The sequence below is a fragment of the Phaseolus vulgaris genome, chromosome 3, assembly GCF_000499845.2.
Source record: "Phaseolus vulgaris cultivar G19833 chromosome 3, P. vulgaris v2.0, whole genome shotgun sequence".
NCBI classification, from domain to species: Eukaryota; Viridiplantae; Streptophyta; class Magnoliopsida; order Fabales; family Fabaceae; genus Phaseolus; species Phaseolus vulgaris.
The window spans coordinates 29,390,172-29,396,171 of NC_023757.2; positions in this window are offsets into that span (position 1 = coordinate 29,390,172).

A 6,000-nucleotide genomic window follows, 5' to 3' on the forward strand; every position below is an offset into this window, starting at 1 on the left:
CCTGGGAGTCAGATATTGTGTTCACAAGAAGAGACCTCCGAGATGTGGTGCCCCACGACAACGACCCCGTTGTCATCTCAGTCGTCACAGCTGGAAGGAAGGTCCACAGAGTGCTTGTTGATCAAGGAAGCTCGGCAGACGTCATGTTTCTGTCGACCTTTAATAAGTTACGGTTGTCCCCCGATCTGCTGAGTCCCTATACGGGATGTTTGTATGGGTTCGGGGATAACCAGGTAGAAGTCCGGGGGTACCTGGAGTTGAGGACTACGTTCACAGACGGAGAGGCCTCCCGTACCGAGAGCATCCGGTACCTCGTCGTGAACGCTAATTCTGCCTACAATATTTTGCTGGGCAGACCGGCGTTAAACCGTCTGAGCGCGGTGTCCTCCACCCGTCACATGAAGATGAAGCTGTCGGACCTCAGTGGCCGGGTGATAGTCATCAGGTCAGACCAGGAGGAGGCGAGGAAATGCTATGAAAACAGCCTGAAAACGAAGAGAGGCGTATTCATGGTGTATGAACGTCCGCCGAGCGCGGACGCGACGATGATTGAGGCGACGCCCGCTGGGCTGACGCCTGAAGAGGCCATAGCGGAGAGGGCGATGCCCGAAGCAGATGTGCCAATGGAGGAAGGCCCTGACGACGCGGCGCCCGTAGAAGAGGCGGCGCCCGTCGAAGATGATAGCAGGGAGCAGCCTGCAGCTAACGCCATAGAAAGGGAGATTGGCAGCAAAACTTTCAAGTTAGGAAGTTCGCTAAGCCCAGAAGAACAGGAAGGGGTGGCAGAAATGATTTCACGCCACCTAGATGCCTTTGCATGGTCCGCCTCGGATATGCCAGGCATCGACCCCGATTTCCTGTGTCACCACCTCAGCATGGACGCCACGGTCCGCCCCGTGCGTCAGAGACGAAGGAAGTTCAATGAGGAACGACAGCAGGTGGTGAAAGACGAAACGCAGAAGCTGCTGGGTGCTGGCCACATCAGGGAGATTCAGTATCCTGAGTGGCTCGCCAACGTCGTCTTGGTGAAAAAGGCGAACGGAAAGTGGAGGATGTGCGTTGACTTCACGGACCTGAACAAGGCATGCCCAAAGGACTCGTATCCGCTGCCCAGCATCGACGCCTTGGTAGACAGTGCGTCCGGCAGCAAGGTGTTAAGTTTCCTAGACGCCTTTTCAGGGTACAACCAAATCAAGATGCACCCAAGAGACGAGAGCAAGACTGCATTCATGACGGAGACATGCAGTTACTGCTACAAGGTGATGCCCTTCGGGCTGAAAAATGCGGGCGCCACGTACCAGAGGCTAATGGACAAGGTCCTGGCGCCAATGCTTGGGAGGAATGTGTACGCTTATGTAGACGATATGGTGGTGGCGTCGCAGAACAGAGTGCAGCACATGGCAGACCTGGAGGAGTTGTTCAACACAATATCCAAGTACCGCCTCAAGTTGAACCCCGAGAAGTGTGTTTTCGGGGTAGAGGCCGGTAAGTTCTTGGGTTTTTTGCTCACCGAGAGGGGGATAGAGGCGAACCCCGACAAATGTGCGGCTATTATCGCCATGCGGAGTCCGACATCGGTAAAGGAGGTGCAACAGTTGACAGGGCGGATGGCGGCGCTCTCGAGGTTTGTTTCCGCCGGAGGAGAAAAGGGGCACCCGTACTTCCAGTGCCTCAAGAGAAACAGTCGCTTTGCATGGACTGATGAATGCGAAGCGGCTTTCATTAAGCTGAAGGAGTACCTGGCGACGCCACCGGTTCTCTGCAAGCCGGTAACGGGCGTGCCCCTCCGGTTGTATTTTACTGTAACGGAGCGGGCCATCAGTTCTGTGTTGGTCCAAGAGCAGGACCAGAGTCAGAAGCCCATCTACTTCGTAAGCAAGGCCTTACAGGGGGCTGAGACGAAGTACCAAGCACTAGAGAAGGCGGCGCTGGCGGTAGTGTTCTCTGCTAGGAGGCTCCGTCATTACTTCCACAGCTTTACGGTGGTGGTGATGACCAACCTCCCTATACAGAAAGTGCTGCAGAAACCTGATGTGGCAGGAAGAATGGTACGCTGGGCAGTGGAACTGTCAGAATTCGACATCCAGTACGAGCCTAGAGGATCCATCAAAGGGCAGGTGTACGCAGATTTTGTAGTAGAACTTTCGCCCGGAGGTGAGCAAGAGGTGGAAGCGAGTTCGCAGTGGCTGCTCTCGGTTGATGGCTCTTCAAACCAACAGGGGAGCGGTGCGGGAATAGTGTTGGAAGGACCCGACAGCATACTGATCGAGCAGGCCTTGCGTTTTGCCTTCAAGGAAAGTAACAATCAGGCAGAATATGAAGCCCTGATAGCAGGAATGCTCTTGGCTAAGGAGATGGGCGCACAGAACCTCCTGGTCAAGAGCGACTCTCAGTTGATTATGGGGCAGGTGTCGGGTGAATTCCAGGCGAAGGACCCACAGATGGCGGCGTATCTGAGATACGTCCAGTTATTGAAGGGGGCGTTCAACGCTCTTGAGCTGATACATGTCCCGAGGGAGCAGAATGCCAGAGCTGACCTGCTCGCAAAGCTGGCCAGCTCAGGCAAGGGGGTAGACATAGGACAGTGATCTAGGAGACTCTCAAAGCTCCGCGTCGATTCGTGGAAGACAACAGGGTGGATGTCCTCCAGATTTATACATCAAGGGGAAGGCCGAGGAGTCATTCCTCTTTGACCCAAGATACGCAGAGGGCGCCCCGCATCAGCATATACGCGGGTGTGCCTGAGGAAGAGCAGATGCAGGTCTGTGTTTTGTCCAAGGGAGACACCTGGATGACGCCCTATAAACGATACCTGGCGGATGGGGCTCTTCCAGTGGACCCTGAAGAGGGTAAAAAAGTCAAAAGAAATGCCGCAAGATATACTTTGGTGGATGGGGTGCTGTTCAGGCACGGCTTCACTCACCCTATCCTAACATGCGTCAGTGGCGATGAGTGCACCAGGATAATGGCGGAGCTACACGAAGGCATATGCGGAAGCCATGTAGGAGGAAGATCCTTAGCCTCCAAGGTAATACGCGCAGGTTTCTTCTGGCCAACAGTGAAAGAGGATTGCGCACGGCACGCCCAGCGGTGTAGGCAATGCCAAAAGCACACCGACTGGCACAAGGCGCCGCTAGAAGAGTTGCGGTCCATATACAGCCCGTGGCCTTTCCATACATGGGGAATTGACATCCTGGGCCCTTTCCCACTGGCAATTAGGCAGATGAGGTATCTGATCATCGCCATCGAATACTTCACTAAGTGGATAGAGGCAGAGCCCGTGGCACAGATCACTGCGCATAAGGTACAACATTTCGTGTGGAGAAACATTGTGTGTCGCTTTGGCGTACCTAGGCGCCTGATATCTGACAATGGGACCCAGTTTGCCAGTCAGCAGTTGAGAAATCTGTGTGCTGAAGTAGGAATCAAACAAGTGTTCGCGTCGGTTGAACACCCCCAGACCAATGGACAAGTAGAGTCGGCAAACAGAGTTCTGCTGAGGGGGTTAAAAAGAAGGTTAGAGAAAGCCAAAGGGGCGTGGGCGGAAGAGGTGCCAAGGATTGTATGGGCATATCACACCACGCCCCAATCCTCTACTATGGAGACGCCCTTCAGTTTGGTGTACGGGTCGGACGCGATGATTCCAGTAGAAATACATGAAAGCTCACCACGTTTTCAAAACTTTGTGGTGGAGGAGTCCAATGAAGAGAGGCGGGTAAACCTGGATCTGCTAGAAGAAGCCAGGGAAGAAGCCAGAATAAAAGCTGAAGCGACAAAGAGAAGAGTAGAGCGGCAATATAGCTCTAAGGTAAAGCCGCGACAGTTTCAGGTTGGCGACCTAGTGATGAGGAAAGCTCACCCATACGAGTTGGAGAATAAGCTGTCTCCCAAGTGGACCGGGCCCTTCAGAGTTACTGAGGCTAAGGGCAACGGTTCGTACAACTTGGAGACTTTAGATGGAGGGCCCATCCCGCGCAGTTGGAATGCAGCCAACTTAAAATTTTATTTCAGTTCACTTATGTAAGCAGTATGTAACGATTTAGTTGAAGGGGACGCTCTTTTTCCCTCTCGGGGGTTTTTTAATGAGGTCACCCTAATAAAAGGAAAAACCAGTTTGAGAAAAAGAAGTGCCTTGGTTTTCAGCCTTTATCTTTGCTTGTTTGAAGATTACGTGATGCGCCGCCTAGGCCATGGCGTCGCCAAGAAAGAAGGCGTCGCCTAGGTCATGGCGTCGCCCAGAAAGAAGGCGCCACCTAGATAAGGGCGTTGCCCTAAGCAGGCGTCGCCCAAGTGAAGACATGCATCGTTGGAAGAACGAGACGAAAGGAAAGCGCGCAGTACATGAAGCATATGCAAAGTGAAGCAGCGTTACAAAAATCAAGTATGACATTGAAAAGTTGTTGTTACAAGCAATGTTCAATACAATGGGAGCGGCACAAACGGAGCAAACGCTACAAATCATGCAAAAACACGAACAAGCCATTTCTCAGCGCTCATCAGAGTCATCACTGGAGGAAGGCGAAGCCCCTTTTCCAGCCCGCAGCGCTCGAGTAAGTCGTGTCCTCTTTTCTTGGTTTAGTTTCGAACCTGCACCAGGGGAAAAGACGTGTTAGAGACACCATGAAGAAAGACAGGCGCAGTTAGAAAGTAACGAAGGCCGAGTTTCCTAAGGCAGTGGTTCTTACATATGTACTTCTCAAGAGTCCCAGCGTTGAACTCCAGGCTGATCACCGTAGCAGAGTCAAAACCTCCCGCCTCAGCAAGAATCCGGCAAGCTATTTGATCACTTGGAGCCAGATTCTTGAGGGGTTTGGCTTTGAGGACCTTTTCCTCTCTCACCCAGTACAGCGGAAACCCATCCAGAGCGTCGGGAACAAGATCAGTACGGCAGATCTTGAAGAACCGGCCTTTCCACCCCGTGAACGAGCTTTGAAAGGGTGTGAAGAGAACTCTTCCGGGTACATTGCTGAGAGTTACCCAGAGGTTGTGTCTCTGCCTCTTCACCTCAAAGAAGTGAAGAAAGAGGTCAACCGAGGGTGCACAACCCAAAAACCCGAAGAGAACGTCGAAGGCTTTGACAAAGGCCCAGCTGTTGGGGTACAACTGGGCCGGAGCAACGTTGATCTCCGTCAGCAGTTCCTTCTCGAACCAGGAGAAGGGTAAGCGCACCCCGATGGTCTTGAACACCACCTGGTAAAAGTAAAAGAAAGGGACCCCGTCGTTGGCCCGTTCGTCTCCACACACTGGCTCCCCCAGAGTGCAAGGGAGCACAGCGATGTCGTCATCATGCCTCCTTGCGAAGGCCCGGTGGTCATAAGAACATGACTCCCCTTTGTGCTCCCGTATGGCCCTGGTAGAGAGTAAGCATGAACACTCGTCAAGAAGTTCATTCGAAGCCCAAGGGTACAAATCTTTGGGACGGACCCTGGAGGAAGCAGCGTGAAACGACATTCTTTAACAAGATCAGGACTGCCAGAAATGCAAGAGTTGAGCGAGGGGAGCGAAGGTTAGAACAACCCTTCGACAGAGAAGAAAGGGTGCAACAAGAAAGAACGCAAGTAGGTTATGAAGAGTGAGAAAATGATGAAGATAGTTCCAGAGTTTGAAGAGTTAAATAAAGCGGTTAGAGCGCCAAATGATGCGAATGGACGCACCGCACGATTGATACACGTGGCAGAAGACGAAAGGATGACACTGGCACCACTGGTTTAAATCAGAAAACGTCGTATCAGCAGAATATCCAGTGGTACGATGCACCGTCGAAAGTGAGTCAGGGGTACAGCAGGAGTCAGAACTTAATGGGATGACTAGATGCCCCATCAACCATACAAGCAGCGCCACGTGGATCAAGTCGAATGACGGAACGTCCCATCAGCTATACAAGGAGCGCCACGTGGGTGGCACAGACAAAGCCTTGAGTACTTCGCTGCCATCAGGCATCGACCAAGGCAAGAATCAAAGTCAATGTCGAAGTAAAGGAAACGCCTGAGGCGTCGCCCG